The sequence below is a fragment of the Ictidomys tridecemlineatus genome, chromosome 3 (assembly GCF_052094955.1).
Source record: "Ictidomys tridecemlineatus isolate mIctTri1 chromosome 3, mIctTri1.hap1, whole genome shotgun sequence".
Lineage (NCBI taxonomy): Eukaryota > Metazoa > Chordata > Mammalia > Rodentia > Sciuridae > Ictidomys > Ictidomys tridecemlineatus.
Genome location: NC_135479.1, coordinates 83,595,544 through 83,617,195, shown reverse-complemented (window position 1 = coordinate 83,617,195; position 21,652 = coordinate 83,595,544). Strand labels below are relative to the sequence as shown.

The window sequence follows — 21,652 nt, the reverse complement described above, 5'->3', positions numbered from 1 at the left end:
CTGGGTCAGGACACTCTCCAGGGACAGTGTTGGAGACAAACTGCCAAATGTAATTTGTGTAAACACTCCTCACTATTCAGTTAATTTGGCTTCAGCTTCATATAGTCGTGGACAATATCTGTGTCCTGCTTCCCATGACTCCTTATTATGATTTTATGTATGTATGCATTCTATGGTTTATCTTGTACTTCATAATTTGATTCTTCATTCTTCAATTTAATCTTTTGGTACACGTATGGATTTGATTTATTCTTGCAAAGTTGAGAAAGATAAATATTGTTTCTAGTGTTTCTAAGTGTATTCTTGCTTCTGAATGTAGGGGATGTATGGATTTTGCAGTGTAGTTTAGATTTCAGTATCTGCTTTGCCATGTATTTAGCTGAGACCTATCCATCCTCATTCATCCATCATTCCAGAGGTACCATAGTCCAGGTCTTAGGTGCATTCCGTCTTTTTTTTTTTTTTCATAGATATAGGGAGGTATAATTTATATAATGTAAAATAGTCTTGTAAGTTTACAATTCAGTGTTTTTTTTAAGCCAATTTGAAAACTATACAACCATACTATAGTCTAATTTTAGAATAGTTCTTTCTTCCCCCAAAGAAAATCTATGCCCATTTGCAGTCACTTCCAATTTTCACTCCTACCTCCAAGAACTACTAATCTTATTTTCTAACCATACAGATTTGCCTCATTTGGGAATAAATGGAATAAAACAATATATGGTAAAAAAAAAAAAAAGGAAGAGAATTGAACAACAGCAGAGGAGGTAGAGAGGGAAGATGGGAGGGGAGGGGAGGGGAGGGGAGGGGGGATAGTAGGGGATAGGAAAGGTAGCAGAATACAACAGTCACTAATATGCCATTATGTAAAAATGTGAGTATGTAACAGATGTGATTCTGCAATCTGTATTTGGGGTAAAAATGGGAGTTCAAAACCCAATTGAGTCAGATGTATGAAAGATGATATATCATGAGCTCTGTAATGTTTTGAACAATCAATAAAAAAAAACGAGAAAAAAAGAATGCACTTTGACACATCTCCAAAAAAAAAACAATATATGGTGCATTATATTTGACTTATTTAACATAATGTTTTCAAGGTTATTCATGATATTGGATGTTTTGGGACTTTATTCTGAAGAGTATTCCATTTTCTTTTTCAATTTTTTTTTTTTTTAGTTGTTGATGGACTTTATTGTCTTTTTTTAATGTGGTGCTGAGAATCGAACCCAGTGCCTCATGCATGCTAGGTGAGCACACTACCACTGAGCCCCAGCCCCAGCCCGAATATTTCCATTTTCTTAATCCACTCTCCAGTTGATGGACATTTGGATTTCCAAATTTTGGCTATTGTGAATAATACTACTATCAACATTTGTATGCAAGTTTTGGTATAGTTATGTTTCCATTTTTCTTCTGTAGCTACCTAGGAGTGGAATTTGTGGGTCATATAGAAATTTTATAATAATTTAAGAAACTGCCCAACTATTTTCTAGAATGTTTGTAACATTTTACATTTCTACCATCAATATGAGGGTTTTAATTAGCCTCTTTTTATTTTAGTATTTAGGATGTTTGCTTGATTTGGTTTTAGTATCACATAGGACAATAGCTGCTGTAATGAAACAAGAATCACAGCATTAGAGGATTTTACTACATGTAGAAAAATACATTAAAATACAATTTATGTCACATAAAAATATAATGCTTAATAATTTAAAACATATTAGAACTAGATGAAGATGGGGCAATGATTCTGACTCAGTGGTAGAGCACTTGCTTAGCATGTGTGAGGCACTGTATTTGAACCTCAGTACCACATAAAAATAAAAAATAAAAAAGTATTGTGTCCATCTACAACTAAAAAAACATTTAAAAAATTCAATGGATGTGATTGCTTGAAAGGTTTCATTTACTGTTCTGAAGACTCAAGATTTATTATAAAACACCTGATTGTGGAAAATTTCAGATGTACAGATGATGACAAAGCACTTTAATGAATCTCTACATACTTATCACTCAGCTTCAGAATTAAGTCATTCTAGTTTTTTGTTTGTTTTGTTTTTTTTGGTCAGCATTTGGGATTGAACTCAGGAGCTTAGGCATGTGAGGTAAGCAGTGTACCAATGAGTTACATTCTCAGTCTCTAGTATTTGCTTATGATTGTCCAAAGGATAAATGAGAATAAAAAGGTATACATAGATTATTTTGCGGGTGGTGTAGGGGTGTAGGCGTTGGGGCTCGGTTTGTAGTGGCACCCCCTACTCCATAGAAAATCTTAATTAAGCTCCTTCAGAGATCCTCACCATAATTCTTCTAAGACTATCAGCAAGAATTTCTGCAAGAGTTTTCAGGCCGGGAGTAGGGGGGAGGAGGGTATGTTTGCAGAAGTAGAGGGCAATAGGAAAGACTAACTCAAGGCCTTCACAGAGGCGTTTGCATTTCAAAGGAGAGTAGTAAGATCTAGGGAAAGTCCTTTACAATCCAAAAGATAAGAGTAAATGGTGAATTAGGTCCTGGGAAACCAGCTGGTGGGAAAAGGGGAGGGGAGAACTCTCCCTTTTCCAGGCACTGATTTTCATAGAGAGTGTCCTTGGGGTTATTTTTGTAAAACCTGGTCTGAGTTGGTTGCCCAGAACAGTAGGAAAAAAACCCTGCTTTTATGTGGACTTCTGCAGATTGTGAGCCCCTCCCCCTACACATTGGCTATACAGTTCTAAAACTTTCTGAACTTGGGTTCAGAGGGATTGGTTGTAGTGAAAGTCTTCCTCTGGACCTGGTGGCCCAATAAAACCTGCTTTTTGCTAATTCCTCCGTGTGCAGCCTCATCTATCCTTCTGCAGGTTAACAGGATTTTGTGGCTTTGTGCTCCATGCATTTACCAAGTAGAGCAAAGGGAAATGGGGGAAACAGATAACAACTATGTTATATAGTGTAGGCCTAATGTATACAGTTTATTGTGATAAGCCATTTGGTGCATGTTTTTCTCATTCTGAATCAAGGCTTAGAAACTTGGAGTAAGTTACAAAAGTTATCCTTGCTTCATATATGAGGAAACTAAGGCTTGAAAAGTGTAGTTATTTGCAGAAAGTTTTACAACTCGTTAGTGCAGCTTTAATTTGAAAGTTTATGTTTCTTTTTACTATGGATAGTTGTGAACTAGGAAATGAATGCATAGATGTTTTCTTTTTCTTTCTTTCTTTTTTTTTTTCTTGTAAACATAAAGTTTACTTTGAAACGTTAGAGGTTTCTTTGGTTAGCTTGTTAGGATATTATTCTGATAGAACCATGTCCCTGGGTTTGGTCAGTAATTTATTTAGGCTTTACAGAAAGGCAGAATTTCTTTTGATTTGAAATCTGTTACCTACAAAATTTGGCTTATAGGATTCATATCCTAGAAGCATGTGGTCAATGCTATGGGTCAGAAAAGCGGCCATGAGTCCAATCAAGTGTTTTCAGAAATTAAGTCATTTCAGATACAAATGCCTTCAATTTTTGCCATATGATCTTCAACTTTATCGATGTTAGAAATTATTCTTTGCATATCACTTTTTGGAAAACAGATTTGGAAGATATAACTCTTAAGACAAAAACAGATTGAACAAAGCAAAAGAAATGTAGGCATTCATACTAAGCCATTTGTGACTATTCCAAAAGTGACTTTTTAAAAAAGTGATGTGAACCCTTAAAAGAGACTTGTGTCAGTATGTGTGTATATGTGTGTGTGTATATATATACACATATATATGTATATATATACCTTTTATTTATCTTTTTAGCTATAATAATTGTCCAAAATGTCTAGTTGATGTTTCCCATTTACTTGCCTTATAATTTGTAAAACAAGTTAAAAAATTTGTGAAATAAAACAAACTGCATCAAGCTTAAATGTACTAAAGATTACACAGTATGAAACGTTCTAGATAAAGAACCAGAACCTTGGGGCTGGGGTTGTGGCTTAGTGGTAGAGTGCTGGCTTAGCATGCATGAGGCACTGGGTTTGATCCCCAGCACCATATAAAAATAAAATTAAATAAAGATATTGTGTCTACTTAAAACTAAAAAAACAAATATTAAAAAAGATAAAAACCCAGAACCTTATGAATAACACAGAAGCTCCCCCAGGTTGTGCCCCCTTTGCCTTACAATCCCTTTCCTTTGCCCTAAAGAGCTACTATTGTGACTTTTATGGTTATAATTTTCTTTTTAAAAAATTTGTCTACTCTAAGTCTGTATCCCTAAATACTGTAGTTTGGCTTTGTCTAATTTTGAGCTTCATATTGATGGAATCATACTCTTTGCTTTTTTTTTCTTATTTCCTTTGCTCAATATTATTTGTACTATTCATTAATGTTGGAAGCTATAGTTCATTTGTATTACTTTAGTATTGCATTATGATTGTGCTATATCCATCACATCTATTTTATTCTTGATGAACATTGGAGTATTTTCAGTTTGGGGTCATTATAAAATAATACTGCCAGGAACACACACACACAGAGCTGGGGCTCAGTGGTGGCGCACTTGCCTAGCATTTGTAAAGCCCTGGGTTCTATTCTTAGCATCACATACAACTAAAAAAATATATATGTACCAAAAAAAAATAGTCCTAAAAAAACACCTTGACACATGTATTTTTTGGTACTAGGGAGTGAATCCAGGGGTGCTTAACCACTAAACCACATCCCCAGCCCTTTTCTCGTATTTTATTTAGAAGGGTCTCACTGAGTTAGTTACTAAGTTAGTCAGTTGCTAAGCTGCTGAGGCTAGTTTTGAACTCTTGATTTTCCTGCCTGAGTCACCTGAGCCTCTGGGATTACAGGTGTTCACCACCATGCCCAGCATATATTTGTTTTTTTTAATATTCACGTTTAGCAGTTTCAATTGAACCAATATCTAGGAGTGAAGTCATTCAGTCATAGGTGTGTAATCAGTAGAAAAATGTCAGGTTGTTTTCCAAATTGGATTTTTAAAAAAAATTTTATTGTTCTGGAGATTTTGAACCCAAGGATGCTTTACCATTGAGCTCTTTTTATTTTTTGAGATAGGGTCTTGCTAAGTTCCTTAGGACCTCACTAAATTGGGAGGCTGGCCTCCAATTTGTGATCCTCCTGCCTCAGCTTCCCAAATTGATAGGATTATGAGTGAGTACCACCCTTCCCAGCCAAGTATTTTTTTAAAACCTTACTTTTATTGGAAGTATATGAGTTTCCTTTCCTTCTTATTTTTCTGTATTTTAATAAGTCTTTTAAAACTTTAGTCAGTTTTGATGGTTTTAATTTGCATTTTCCCTGATTAGTAAAGAGATTGATGGTGCACTTCAGCTTTGGCTATTTTGATAACCCTGTTTTGTAAAATGATCATTCTTGTCATTTATTCATTTTAATTAGATTGTCTATATTTTGATTCATAGGAATGTTATTTATTTTGAATATATGTCTTTTGTCAGTTTAAATAGGTTGTTAGTATCTTCTCCCATCCTGTAGCTTGCCTGTGGTGTCTTTCAAAATTGTATCTTTTGGTGCAGGGAAGTTCTTATAGAGTTACATTTATCTCTAATATTTATAAGGTTTAAGAGAGTCCAAGATATTGCATAGAGTAATTACTTTTGACCATGTCGTTTTATTTCCCTTTTTGTTTTTAAATAAGTTAATTGTTCAGTGAAATAAAAACAGAAAATGACCATTTTATTTATCTCTGTTTTGTTGAGTTAGATTGGTTTTCTGTACTTAACATTTAATTGCATACATGGCTTTAATCTATTCATGAAAACAGTTGCTTAAATAAAATGATTGATTTTATTTACTGTTTCTGAGTTTTGTATTTTTTCTTCTTGGCAAACTTCATTTTGCATTGAGTAGTTTCTTCTGGTCCATGGTTGGAATGGGGGAGGGACTATTACCTGAATCAGTATTAAAGTGAATTAAAGTATGTACATTGCAATCTAGTATAAAGATGTTCTAAATTCTGTACTGTGGAAAGGCAACAAAATACGATGTAGGATTAATTCAGTATAGTGGCATGTGAGAGAGAGGAAAATGTGTACTTCTGAATTCTAGGACTGATGCCCTGTAATTGAAGCACTGAAATGGAGAATAAAGGAGAGAACAAAGGGGAAATGAAATAACTTAAGGAAGGGAATGATAAAACAGTGTTTTAGTATCTTATTTTCTGGAATACCATAATATATTCAGACTCTAGTTCTGTGAAAATTGTTCTTTGAAATAAGTATGTTTATAAAAAATTACATTGTAATTGTTTTGGGAGAACTTTTTTAGTTTTAAAAACAGTGTTCACTGGGCTGAGATTGTGGCTCAGCGGTAGAGTGCTCACCTAGTGCATTTGAGGCCCTAGGTTTTATCTTCAGCACCACATAAAAATAAATAAAATAAAGGTATTGTATCCAACTACAACTAAAAAAAAAATTAAGAAAGAATAACAACAACAACAACAACAACAAAAAACCAAAACAGTGTTCAGAAAGAAAGAAAAAAGAACAGAAAAATCTAGCAAATTTCTAGTGATATATAGGTCAAACAACATTGCTGCTTCAGTTTTATGTATAAATCCTATGATACTTTTTCTGGAGTCCCTTGAACTTATAGAAATAACCATATTCATCTGTGTAGATGATATTGTAGCCATAATTTCTAGGGGTATTTATAAAGTAGGTATAGTAAATACACTTACATGTTAAATATCGGTCAGGTTTTACCACACATTTCAAAGGTGATTTTTTTTTTAAACTTGTTGAGAGACTTTAATTTAATTTATTTATTTATATGTGGTGCTGAGAATCAAAGTCAGAGCCTCACACATGCTAGGCAAGTGCTCTACCACTGAGCCACAGCCCAAACCCTCAAAAGTGATTCTTAACTATGGAGTACTGCTAAGTACTTTTTTGTGAGTATCAATACAGTAGCAGTGAAACTGTCTCACTTTATTGTTTATTTAATTTTATTTTTATGTGGTTATAGGTAATATTGGTTTTCTAGCATTATCTTTTTCATTTTTTATCCTTATTTTTTTTAACAATTTGAGGTGAAATTCACATAGCATATAATGAACCATTTAAAATATATGGTTTAGTGGCATTTATTGTAGTTGTGTTCTGGTGAAACCATCATTTCTTGTTTCAGGATGTTTTTATTGTATCAGAACATCCTATACCCATTAAGGAGTTGCTTCTCATTACCCCTTAACCCTCAAGCTCCTGACAACCTCTAATTTTTCTGTCTGAAAATTTGCTTGTTCATAGTTGAACCATTTAATATGTATCTGGCTTCTCTGACTTGGTTTAATGTTTTTAGGGTTCATTCACATTGTAGATGAATCAATATATACCTATTTAAGATATGATATATGACATTTTCAATATGTATATCTTGTAATGTTTAAATCAGGGTAAATATCTTTTTCTACGAATGTTTATCATTGCTTCAGTGTGAAAACATTCAAAATCCTTGGAGCTGGGATTGTGGCTCAGCAGTAGAGTGCTCGCCTAGCACGAGAGGGACCCGGGTTTGATTCTCAGCACCATAAAAAATAAAGGCATTGTGTTGAATCCATCTAGACCTAAAAAAAATAAATAAATAAATATTAAAAAAAGAAAACATTCAGAATCCTTTCTTACAGCCTTTTGAGATACACTGTACATCTATAGTCATCATCAATATTATTGGGCAATAGCACTCCAGAACTTTTTATCTATGTGTAACTCACTACCAATTGATCCCCTCTGCCCCCTCTTCCCCCACGCTTTTCCTAGCTCTGGAATCAACTTTTTCTGCTTCCAAATATGAATGAGATTATGTGGTACTTGTCTTTTTGGGTCTGACACATACCATAATGATCTTCAATTCTATTTATGTTGTTGGAAATGACAGGATTTCATTTTTCTTATGGTGGAACACTACTCTATTGTATATGAATACCATATTTTCTTTTCCTGTTTGTCCATTGATGGACATATAGATTGTTATCATTTCTTGATTATTGTGAGTAGTTCTGCAGTAAACATGGGAGTGCAGATGTTTCTTTGACATACTGATTTATTTCCTTTGGATATACATATACCCAGAAGTGGGATTGATGGATCATATTATTCTATTTTTGAGGAACCTCCATACTGTTTTCCATGATGACTTGTACTAATTTACATTCCTCCAGTAGTTTTTCTTTTTTTCACAAATTCATCAGCAATGGTTATCTTTTGCTTTTGTTATCTTGATGATAGCCATTCTTACTGGATTGAAGTGTAATCTTTTTGGTTTTTATTTGCATTTCTCTGGTTATTAGTGATGTTTAGCATGTTTTCATATACCTGTTGGCCAAATACATGTCTTCCTTTGAGAAATGTCTGTTATCCATTTTTATCAGTTTTTTTTACTGAGTTTTTTTTTTTTTTTTTTTTTAGGTGTAGATGGACACAACACAATGCCTTTATTTTTATGTGGTGCTGAGGATTGAACCTGGGTCCCTCCTGTGCTAGGTGCGCTCTACCACAACCCCAGCCCCTGTTTATGTTAACGCCTTATCAGATGTATAGATTGCAAGTATTTTCTCCCATTCTGTAGTTTGTCTCTTGACTCTTGTTTCTTTTGTTGTGCAGAGCTTTTTAGTTCATAATAATCCCATTTGTCTATTTTTTCTGTGCTTTTAGAGTCTTGTCCAAAAAATCCTCTCCTGTGGCAGTTTCCTGAAGCATTTCCTGTATGGTTTCTTCTCCTAGTTCCCTAGGTTTTGGTCTGTTTTGAATTGGTTTTTGTAGCTGGTGATGAGATAGGGGTTTCACTTTATTCTTCTGCATGTGGCTATCAGATTTCCCCCACATCGTTAATTGAAAAGACTGTCTTTTCTCACCCCCACATCGTTAATTGAAAAAGACTATCTTTTCTCAATGTGTATTCTTAGCACCTTTGTTGAAAATAAGTTGGACATAGATACATGTGGGTTTCCCTCCAGGCTCACTTAACTCTGTTTCATTGGTCAAGTGTCTGCTTTTATGCCATCTTAGAAATACTGAACAATCTTCCAGTCTGTGAACCTAGGATGTCTTTCCATTTATTTAGTTTCTAATTTCTTTCTTTTTAAATATTTTTTAGTTGTAGTTGGATACAATACCTTTATTTATTTATTTATTTTTTAAATTAATTTTTTTTAATACCTTTATTTTTTTATATGGTGCTGAGGATTGAATCCAGGGCCTCACATGTGCTAGGCAAGCACTCTACCCCAGCTCCAAAACCTTTATTTTTGTTTATTTATTTTTGTGTGGTACTGAGGATTAAACTCTGCACCTCACATGTGCTAGGTGAATGCTCTTCTGCTGAGCCACAACCCCAGCCTCTGTTTGTTTCTTCTTTTTTTTTTTTTTTAAATATTTTCAGTTGTAGTTGGATATATAATACCTTAGTTTTATATATTTATTTTCATGTGGTGCTAAGGATCGAACCCAGGGCTTCGCACATGCTAGGCCAGCCCTATACTGCTGAGTCGCAACCCTAGCCCAATTCCTAATTTCTTTTAGTAGTGTTTTGTACTTTTCAGTTTACAAATCTTTCACCCCTGTATTTAAGTTTGTTCATAGGCACTTTTAATTTTTGGATGGTATTGTAAGTGGAATTGTTTCCTTAATTTTCCTTTTCAGTTCTTCATTGTATATTGTATGTAGAATCACAACTGATTTTTGTACCCTGCTACTTTGCTCCATTTATTTATTATTATTAGGTTAGTGGTTTTCTGTGTGTGTGTGTATGCGCGTGTGTACACGCACTTGCGCATTCCTTGGGATGACCTGTAGATGGGATCATATCATGTTCTTTTTTTTTTTTTAAAGAGAGAGAGAGAGAATTTTCAATATTTATTTTTTAGTTTTCGGCGGACACAACATCTTTGTTTGTATGTGGTGCTAAGGGTTGAACCCAGGCTGCACGCATGCTAGGCGTGTGTGCTACCGCTTGAGCCAAATCCCCAGCCCCATCGTATCATGTTCTAATAGAGATAGTCAAAAGACATATTGGAAAGAGATATGACTTTTTTTTTTCCCCCTTGCTCAGTTGTTCTGGCTAGGACTTCTTGTCCAGTATGGTGTTAAACAGTATCCCTGTTTTGTTCCTGATTTTGGAAGGATAGCTATTAGTCATTCACCATTGAGTCTGATGTTAACTTTTGGGTATTCATAAATGCCTCTTATGTTATAGTTCTATTCCTTGTTTTCTGAGTGTGTGTGATTTTGTTTTATTTTGAATCAAAAGGTGTTGAACTTAATTTTTCTTGTAGATGTTAATTGAAGTGATCATGTGAATAATTTTCTTCCATTAATGTGTAGTCAGTGATATTTTTATGGTGAACCATTCCTGCATTTTGGGGGTTTTCCCATTTGTCATGGTGTATATTCTTTAATGTTTGCTTATATTTTGTTGAGGGTTTTGCTTCCACATTTGAAAGATATCAGAGGATTTCAAGGGGATTTTTTAAAAATGGTTTTCATATCAGTATTGTGTTTCTGGCATAAAATGTATTAGGAAGTATTATTTCATTTTTCTGGTTTCTGAAAGACCTTGAGGAAGATTAGTGTTAACATTTTTTTTTTTTTTAAACATTTAGTACAATGCACCAGTGAAGCTGTTTGGTCTTGGACTCTTTTTGGTGGTGGGGGGTGGGCAAGGCTCTTTTTTGGTGGTGGTGGGCAGGCGAGTGCAGTGGGTGGCAATGGTGGTGAGTTTTATGATAACCGAAAGAATAATTCATTTTCTTTTCATAGCTCTGTTGAGATTTTCATAAGTTAGTTTTGGTAATTTCTTTTTGTACTTTTTGGGAGGTGGGGTGGTTGTACAAGTGATTGAATCCAGGGGCACTCAATCACTGAGGTGCATCCCCACCCCTAATTATTTATTTATTTTTAAATTTTAGTTGTAGACGGACACAATGTTTTTATTTTTTTTCTGTGGTGCTGAGGATTGAACCCATTGCCTTATACATGTTAGGCAAGCGCTCAACCACTGAGCCACATCCCCAGCCCTATTTTGTATTTTATTTAGAGATAGGGCCTCACTGAGCTGCTTAGTGCCTCACTTTTGCTGAGGCTGTCTTTGAACTCACAATTCTCCTGTTTTAGCTTCCTGAGCTACTGGCATTACTGGCGTGCACCACCACATCTGGGTGTAGTTTTATTTATTTTTAATTTTATTTTTAATTTTCATCTAAATAATTGAATTCGTTGGTGTGCAGTTGTTCATGGTTTTCTCTTACATTTTATTATTCCCACTTTCTGATCTTAGTTATTTGCAACTGCTACATTTTTTTCTTAAGTTTAGCTAAAGCTTTGCTAATTTTTTTGATCTTTCACAAATCAATTTTTGATTTTATTGACTGTTTTCTCTATTTTTTAAAAAATCTCCAGTCTAGTCTTTATTATTTCCTTTTATCACTGACTTTGGGTTTAGTTTGCTCTTTATCAAGTTGGATACATTGTACAGTTACGTGTTTGAGGTTCTGCTTCTGGTCTTCCCTATGTTGTGTGTCCCCACCCCCCACCCCCTTTGTCTTCCTCCTCCCTTTTTCTTCCTCCTCCCTTTTACGGTGCTAGGGATCTAACTCAGGGCCTTACGCATTATGTAAGTGCTCTATCACTGGGCTACTTCCCTCTGTTTTTCTTCTTTTGTTATGTAGATTTTACAGCTATAACTCTACCTTTCAACAAATCCTATAGATATGGAATTTTGTGATGTCATTGTCATTAATCTCAAATTGTTCTAACTTCCCTTGCTATATATTCCTCAACCTATTGCTAGTTTAAGGTTGGTTTATCTTCTCAGTTTTTCAGTTTTCCTTCTCTTGTTGATTTTTAGGTTGATTGTATTGTGATTGGAGAAGACACATTGTAGAGCCTAGCTGTTTAAATTTATCTGAATATTTTGTTGCCTAAAGTAGGGTACATCCTGGGTAATGATTATTTCCCTGCCCCCTTCCCAGTATGTTCTTTTCTGTGGCTGTTGGGTGGAGTGTTCTAGATATAACTGTTAGGTCTAATTGGTTGATAGTGTTGTTCAGGTTCTGCATTTCTTTTTTCTTTCTTTCTTTCTTTCTTTTTTTTTTTTTTTTTTTTGTGGTCCTGGGGATTGAACCGCATGGGCCTGTACGTGGGAGGCAAGTGCTCTACCAACTGAGCTATATACCAGCCTATATACCTATTTCTTGAAAGTGGAGTTTTGAAGTGTCCAAATGTTGAACTATTTCTTTTTGTAGTTTTATCAGTGTCTGTGCGTCAATTTTGGGGCCCTATTATTTAGTGTGTAATTAATTGCTTATAATCATTGTGTGTGTGTGTGTGTGTGTGTAATAGTTATTTTTTAGTTGTAGTTGGACACAATACCTTTATTTCACTTATTTATTTTTATATTGTGCTGAGGATCGAACCCAGTGTCTCGCACGTGCCAGCCGAGTACTCTACCGCTGAGTCACACTCCCCAGCCCATATTTTTTTAAAACATTTTTTAGAAGTAGTTGGACACAATACCTTTATTTTATTTATTTATTTTTATGTGGTGCTGAGGATTGCATGTGCTAGACAAGCATTCTACCGATGAGCCACAACCCCAGTCCTGTATATATATTTTAAATGAATTAACTCTTTTTTGTCTATTCCCCCCTCCCCCATACTAGGGATTAAATTGAGGGCTTTCTTTACTATTAAGCTGTGTCCTCAGTCTTTTTAATTTTAAGTTTTCTCATTTTGAGACAGTCTTGTGAAATTGCCCAGGTTGGACTTGAACTTCCAGTCCTGCCTCAGCCTCTCTCATAGTTGGGATTACTGTTGAACTAGTAAGCTCATCCTCCCAATTCCTCCTGGAATTACAGGCGCGCCTGCTCCATCTCATAATTGAGATTTAAAGGCGAGTGACTCACTCCAGAAGGAGATTCTAGGGAAGAAAAGAGGAAGAGAGGAGAGGAGGAGGGCAGAGAGATAGAGGAAGAGAGCAGAGAGAGGAGATAGAGAAGAGGAAGAGGGCAGAGAGCCTGAGCTTGCTTAGAAGGGTTTGCTTAAGAAGGGTAGGCATAGGCGACATGGGTGATGATTGGCAGGGTGACTCAGGAATGATGCGCGGTGATTGGTGGAGAAAACTTTTGAATTTGGCGCCCTTTGGAGAGGAGAGGGAGGGGTAAGTGATTGCGTGATGTTTGTGTCAGAAACTTAACTTTTAGCCAGAAACCATACACCAAACAGAAATGGCTACCAAGTGACTAATGGGCAGGTGTAGCCCTTACAGCATGGATATGCTGGGCAAAAGATGATTCACATCCTAGGTGAAATGGAGTGAGACTGTGCCAGATAATATCACACTACTAAAATGAGGTACAGTTTTAAAACCTATGAATTTTTTATTTCTGGAATTTTCTGGTTTACTATTTTTTGGACTGCAGTTGACTATAAGGGTAACTGAAATTGTTAAGAACAAAATCTTGGAGACCTACTCTTGTTGGTACTGGTACCTCTTGGCAGCTTAATAATTATTTCGGTAGAAGGACTTTTGCTTTGAGCTTCTTACTTTGTCATCTTCGGTGATATCACCTCAGCCTTTCTTTTCTTTCTTTCTTTCTTTCTTTTTTTTTTTTTAATAACATTTATATTTTTATGTGGTGCTGAGGGTTGAACCCATGAACTGAGCCACAACCCTAGCCCCAGCCTTTATTTTCGTATGTTGTTATTTTATTTAAATGATTTCCTAGCCTAAAATCTGTGAATGAACCTGAAAATTAAAGTGAATTTTAAGTTTAATTGTAAATGAATTTGTAAGTTATATTTGTGGATTTAATTTAATAATAGTCAGTATTTATTGGAAATAATTTTGACAAGTATTGATTTTTATTTAAAAAATATAAAAGCATAAGCTTATGTTGGACCTGGTTGAATTCTACTTGCTCATTATAACTGTGGGGGCAGAAAAGTAGTTCCTAATAATTTTATGATTTAAAAGACTTCATTTGAAGAGTCTGATTATAAAGAAGGGGTTTATAAAAAACCAGTCTCAGAAGTAGTCACTACATTTTATTGAGTGATTGCTGTATTCTAAGAACACTAAAAAATGCATTAGATGGTCTATTTTAATCCTCAGAGCATTCCTATAAGATAGGTGTTATCTTTATTTTTTAGTTGAGAAAATTGATGCTCAGAGAGGGTAAGTATATTTATATTCAGGGGATATACCAGCTATTAAGTAGCACAGATTTTGTCCTTCTGGCTTTTTTTACTTTTGATTATAGGGTATAGATACCTTTAGGTTTTATCCAAAAAGGATAGAATAAGCACTGCTTACTCTGTAGATACTATTTTTCTATGATGATGTAATGGGTAATGATGTTCTTTATTAAAGTAGAAGTTTTTTCTTATTAGGATATATATATGCGCAAATTGACTTTTAAGGATAGAATGGTGGTGTGTCAGAGTGTAAATTTTGATCAGGAATGAAGTTCCTAGATAAAAACCAGTTTACATAAAAGCTTTTTTTAATTGGTTGTTCAAAACATTACAAAGCTCTTGACATATCATATTTCATACTTTAGATTCAAGTGGGTTATGAACTTCCATTTTTACCCCGTTATACAGATTGCAGAATCACATCAGTTACACATTCACATTTTTACATAATGCCATATTAGTAATTGTTGTATTCTGCTACCTTTCCTATCCTCTACTATCTACCCTCCCTTCCCTTCTCATCTTCTCTCTCTATCCCATCTGCTGTAATTTAATTCTCTCCCTTGTTTTTTTTCCCTTTCCCCTCACAACCTCTTATGTGTAATTTTGTATAACAATGAGGGTCTCCTTCCATTTCCATGCAATTGCCCTTTTCTCTCCCTTTCCCTCTCACCTCATGTCTCTGTTTAATGTTAATCTTTTCCTCTTGCTCTTCCTCCCTGCTCTGTTCTTAGTTGCTCTCATTATATCAAAGAAGACATTTGGCATTTGTTTTTTAGGAATTGGCTAGCTTCACTTAGCATAATCTGCTCTAATGCCATCCATTTCCCTGCAAATTCCATGATTTTGTCATTTTTAAGTGCTGCGTAATACTCCATTGTGTATAAATGCCACATTTTTTTTTAATCCATTCATCTATTGAAGGGCATCTGGGTTGGTTCCACAGTCTAGCTATTGTGAATTGTGCTGCTATGAACATCGATGTGGCAGTATCCCTGTAGTATGCTCTTTTAAGGTCTTCAGGGAATAGTCCGAGAAGGGCAAGAGCTGGGTCAAATGGTGGTTCCATTCCCAGCTTACATAAAAGTTTTTTTAGTACAATATCTTCTGGATATATTGGATTTTTTTTATATTTAAGAAAGATTAAAGTTTTCAAAAGATGCACTAAATAATGGATTTTTATGTCTGTTTAAAACATTTTTTTATAGTACCCTTATGTCTTTTTGAATTGTGTAGCTATAAGGATCTTTTGACTTAATTTAGTCCTGTATGCTTATTTAACATGAGAAAATAGAATGAGTTTGAAAGGTTTAAAGGTTTAGAGTACTTCAAATTATTTGGTACACTGAGATAGAAACCTGGTTTACTGATCCTTTTTTTTTTTTTTTAAGTCTTTGGTGTTTTATTGCTCAAGATCAGGAATACAGAATAGCATGAGCATGTAGAAATTACTTTTTAAATAAATACCTCCCTAGGTAAAGCTGTCTATACAGAAAAGAAACAATTTGTGAAATATACCAGAATGAGGAGCTGTAAGGACTCTCATATGGTAGTTGTGTAGAAAAATATAACACAGCAAAAAAAGGGAAGAATAAATTTTTCTCTCTTCAGCAGCCTGGCAATTTTTAATATTCTAAAATAAACAAGCTTTTGCAGGCAAAAGGAAGAATATAACTTTATAACAGGCATAGAATCTTGAAGGTGGTCATTTAGGTGTGATATGACTACTTGGGCGGGTGAGGGAGGCGTGGCGGGGTGGGGGTGACATTATTTTCCAGGATTCATCAAACCTATTTGCAATTAATTTCTTACTGGTTCCTCTGAAGATATTTTTCTTTTAGAAAAACCAAGGATATAGAGACTTAAAAAGATGATTATGAATCAAAAGTCATAATGTCATTTTGTTAATTTTAATTTAGAGGTTATCAATGTAGTGATTGGGATTGTGTTATATTTGTATCATCCAGGAAAGTTTTTCCAGAAAGCATATATTTATTTATGTCTCTCTCTGGTAAACCAGAATGTTTTTATGTGTGGTTGGAAGAGACTGTATTTTGGCAAGAACTGCCCAGGTGATTCTTTTGCATTAGCTGTCTTCTTATTCCCCACAAAAAGGAATTAAAGGGGAGGAGGGAATCAAACTAAAATCTGTCAAAGACAGGAAAATAATTCAGTAGGATTTGGGTAACTAAGAGAGCAAATAAGGGTGAGTTGAAAAGTGAACATAAAACTGAATTTAAGGGGCTAGGGGTAGAGTTCAGTGGTAGAATGCTTGCCTGGCATGCACAAGGCCCTGCAACATACACAAGGTAGGTAGGGGGTGGTATATATTGAGAGGTTAGAAAATTCTTTTGAGGTATTTTGCTGCAAACATGAGCAAAGAAATAGAGTGGTATTCAGAGTAGAAGATGGGCTCAAGGGAACCAGTAAAAGATATTGAAAATGTGTTTCTGTGCTGATATGAATGATCCTGTATGTATACTGAAAATTGTAAGAAAAATTTGAGGAATTGTGGAAATAATGTCTGACAAGGTAACTGGAGAAGAATTAAAGTATTTAATAGGTGCTGGTGAGTGGTAGATGTGGGGTTTTAAGTTTTAGAAAGTTTTTAGATGATTTTTCTCAGAAGTGGGAACTGAGTAAAAATGGGTGTAGATTTGTTGGAGGATTGCAGAGATAAATGAGAATGAAATGATTGTTTAGAGAAAAAGTAGATGCTCCTTTTTTTCAGAGATATATAAAATAGCGTGTTAGAGTTCCCCTTCACCTCCCCCCCCCAAAAGGTAATTACTGTTGATGGATTTTTCTGTATCTATGTCTATTTTTTCTATCTACTTCTAAATGTATGCATATAGATGATTTAAAAATGAGATATAACTAATTGGAATTTGTAGTGGGTTAAATAATGACTCCCAAAAGATAAGTCCCAAGTTTTTGTTGCTGGAACCTGTGAATATGACTTTGGACAGTTTTCTCAGACTTTGAGGTTCTTAATCCAGTAACAAATCTCCTTAGAAGAGAAGACGTGTAGAAAAATAGGCTATAGCAAGACACAAAAAGGAAAATGCCATGTGAAGATGCAAGAAGAGATTGAAGGTGTGCAAATCACAAACCAGGTACTTGTCTAGAGCCACTAGAGGCTGGAAAGAGGCAGAGTTTTTTTTTTTGTTGTTGTTTTTTGGGACAGAGTAGAACCTTGCTGACATTTTGATTTTTGTACCTATGGGTCTGTAGGACTGTGAGAACAATTTTTTTTTTTATTATTTTAAGACACCAAATTTGTGGCAATTTGTCACAGCAATCCAAGAAAATGAACACAGGCTTATAATAATATGAAATTGCTTAACTTTCAAAAAATTGGTATTTAGTGATCATTAGGAAACCACTTTTGACATTAACTAAAACTCTGACCACTTAAAATCATGGTTTCCAAATAAAACTTCTCATACCACTCTTGTATGCTTCAATTTCTGATTCTTGTATTTCAAACTCAGCTTTTTGTGTATGCATGTGTGGATTTAATACCTGAAAGATTACTTTGACCATTTACTCACAACTCTTAGGAAATTGTTTTTTATATTTTCTTCAGAAAAATTGTGTTACTTTTCAATGAAAGAAGAAATTTAGCTGGGTGCATTATCATATGTCTGTAATTCCGGCTACTCAGAAGCTAAGACAGTGTCACAGTCTAGCTGGGCACAAATAACCGAGCCGCCACGAGGCACTGAATACACAACCTGTTTCAATCCAGCATCATCCAGTCACAGCAATTATACCCAGCTTAACTTAAATATCATCATCTTAATGGCTCGCTGGCATCATCTCTCAACCACTCCTTCTGGCAAAATGCCATGCACCATCCCCACGTGACTGTGGCTCTCAACAAGGCAGGAGGATTGAAAGTTCGAGGCTAGCCTCAGACTGTGTCTCAAAATACTTTTTGCTCCTTTATAGATTTAACAGAAAATCTGGTTTGTGAATTGAATTGCATCTTAATCTTAATTCTGAAGTTAATACATTACTTCATTGAGAAACTCTAGTATAGACTACTTGTCCTGACTCTGAGGATTTGATTCATATTATTTTCTTTTAAATAATTCTTCTACAGTTAGGATAGACTGTTGTCTTCTTATTTTCATAGGTTTGTGAAAGACAGCTCAGATTCTATCTGAAGTTACTTTTCAAATGTAGAGTTCATTTAATTTGAAATTTAACTTGTATGAATATTGTTCAAGTCTTGAAAATGTTTTGAAAATGTCTTTGAAAATGTTTTTAAAATTCCTGTCTTGTTGTGTGTGAACGTAGTTATGAAGAAGACTGGAAAATACTGAAGGAAGTGAAGGTCTTCAGGTCACTGTAGTCAACAGATTGATGAGAAAATGTAGTTGACCAATTAGGAACGTTTCTTGATTGTATGGATAAACAGAACAAATAGTACTTAAGTATTTGAATAAAGCAGTAGTCTTAGCAAAGGTATTATCTTCTTTTAAAATCAGTTAGGCTAGTAAAACATTAAAGAAAGATATAGCAGCAGCAAAAGATGGGTTAAAGTTTGGGACTGTAGTGCTCTCCTGTAATCCCAATGGCTTGGGAGGCTGAGGCAGGAGGATCAGGAATTCAGAGCCAGTCTTAGCAATTTACAGAGGCCCTAAGCAACTTAGTGAGACCCTGCCTCAAAATAAAAAATAAGAAAGGGTTGGGAATGTGACTCGATGGTTAAGCGCTCCCTGTGTTTAATCCCTGTTACCTACCCTCCCCCCAAAAAAGAACCCCAATTTTATAGGAAACTGCAGTTCTTGAAACAATGGATTCCCACGCTTTATATAGATAAAATAACAAGACAAACAAAGAGATGTGCTTGTCACAAATTTATTTACTATTTAATTATATGAAACAGGATTCCAAGAAGAAATGATTGTGTCTTCAGAAAATAAGGGTTTATCTTAAGAAAAATTACTTGGTAACTATTGTTCCAGGAACAGATCTTGAGATGTGTATAGCAATCACTAGTCTTCAGGATTCGATCTAAAAGATAACATCAGGAGACAGGAGAGTTAAGAGGTTGAGTTTTGGCTTTGTTACTTGTTATTCAGTCTTGGTGCAGGGCTGGAGGTATAGCTCAGTGGTAGATTGCTTGCCTAGCATGCATGAAATAGGCCCTGGGTTTGATTACCCCAGCACAGCTGAAAAAACAAAAACAAAAACAAATTGGCCTGGATAAATCACACAGACTCCTTTAAGTCACAGTTTCTTTCTTTGTTAGTTGATAATGAATGATGCCTGTTAATGGAGAATGTTTCTGAAACAGATTTCTAAGTTGCCAAATAATAATGTAAGAATTTTAAAATATATGTTACACTTGTAAATATTTCAGATGAAGAGTTGGGGAAAACTGAAAAACAGGAAAAAAACATTTAAAAGTAGAGTCTTTCAATATTTAACGTCTATTTTTAAAATTTCAAATAAAATTCAAATAAAGTTCTAAAAAAATTATTATTGCCAGGATGGGTTTTATATAATTAAAAACTTGACAGTTTGCTCAACTGTCAACAAATATTTTTCTTCAGCAAAAGTTTATGAACAACAACAAAAATGAATAGGACCTGTGTTATTAGTGCTAAATGTTTGATAATAATGGAGTTTTCTTTCTTATAATAGTTCAATTGTATGTTTCATAAGAAAACAGTAAAAATATGATGGTGACTATATGATTTGTGCTAAATATACTTCATGTTTATTTAAACATTAGTTGTACAGTATAATATATAGTAAAAAAATTACTATATATTTAGTGCTTCTAACTCCTTTATTAAAATTAGATACACTATTGGGGAATGCAGTCAGTCGAGGAAATTTTGGTTTCTTTATTTTCTATTTCTCCCTGTTGAAGAACTCCAGATTTTAAAGTATAAGTAGCTTGTGTCTAATTCCAGGGAATCCCAAGCAAGCATTAATATAAAAAAAAAAAAGTGCATCGCTTTGTGGCAATAGGTAATATTCAGTATTTGTGAGAGAAAGGATTTTTGTGTTTTAAAGATCCTTAGGTTACTGACATTATAAAGAACTGTAGTGTTGTTAAACTTCTTATGTCTGATACCCACCTAACTTATTGAATCAAAACTAATCTTGGTTCTACATTAGAATTATCTGGGGAGATTAAAGAATACTGATGGCTAACCCTGTCACCTGGAGAATCTGATTTAATTGGATGGTCGTTACGGCTAGTGATTCTTAACTGTTTTAGATTCAGACTGAGAGTTTGTGCTTCATTTAGAGTGGAGCCTAAGATTCTGCATTTCTAACAAGATATAAGGTGATTCAAATGCTTATAATCCAGACACCACACTTTGAGAACTGTACCCTGGCTGGGGTTGGCAACCACCTGCTTTGTTTGGGAGATATGTAATATTAAGACCAAGTTCATTAGCAAGATATAAAATATGGTAAATTTCAAAGTATAATGTATAGAAATCCAAAAGTGGAAAGGACACACTATATTTACTATAAGTCTAAAATAAACTTTACATCAGAAAAATCCCAAACATAATACCTAGTAATTTACCAAAAGAATATTTTCAGAGATGTTAGAGATGGCAGATGCCCTGTCAACCTCCCACCTCCTACACTTTCTCGTTTATCAGGTTTATTGAGGTAATAATTTACATACAATAAAATTAAAAAAATTTATTAGTTATTGATGGACCTTTATTCATTTATTTGTTTATATGTGGTGCTGAGAATCGAACCCAGTACCTCACACATGCTAGGCAAGCCCGCTACCACTGAGCCACAATACCAGCCCATACATTCAGTAAAATTTCCATTTTTTTTTTCTTTTCTCCTTATAGAGTTCTGTTTCAGGGGTCTTTTTTGGTACTGCAAATTGAACCCAGCATCTTGGTCATTCTAAGCTTGCAGTCCACAATTATGTTGCTCCCCCAGTCTTTAGTTTTAGGAGTATGTGTTTGCTGTAGTAGAGATCAAACCCAGGGGCATTCTACCACTGACATATGTGTGTGTGTGTGTGTTTCCTTAGCCTTTTTTTTTTTTTTTTTTTGTACCGGGGATTGAACTCCAGGGGCACTTAACCACTGAGTCACATCCCCAGCCCTTTTTTATATTTTATTTAGAAATGGTGTCTTGCTGAGTTGCTTAGCACCTTGCTTTTGCTGAGGCTAGCTTTGAACTGAGATCATCCTAAGCCTCCCAAGCCACTGGGATCACAGGCATGTGCTCTTTCGCTCCTTAGCCCGTTTTATTTAATCTTGAGAGATGGTCTTGTTAAGCTGCAGAGGCTGGCCTCAAACTTGAAATTCTCTTGCCCCAGCTTTCTGAGTAGCTGGGATTCAGGATGTGCCCAGCTTAATTTCATGAGTTTTGACAGGTATATCAATAGCCATCAACAGAAAGAAAATCATGTTCCATGTGGCCAACCTTTCCCCAATCAGA

General features: G+C 34.9%; 1 protein-coding gene across 5 annotated transcripts in view; it reads left to right on the top strand.

The window, feature by feature from the left end:
* Window positions 1-21,652, top strand: part of Stag1 (STAG1 cohesin complex component) — a 360,462-nt gene that overhangs the window by 22,008 nt on the left and 316,802 nt on the right. The window contains exon 2 of one of the 5 annotated variants that reach the window (XM_078043361.1): window positions 8,420-8,494. The exons of the other annotated variants lie outside the window; for them this stretch is intronic. The gene's annotated coding sequence lies outside the window, so the exon portion shown is untranslated. The remainder of the gene's footprint in view (window positions 1-8,419; window positions 8,495-21,652) is intronic. 5 annotated transcript variants of the gene reach the window in all.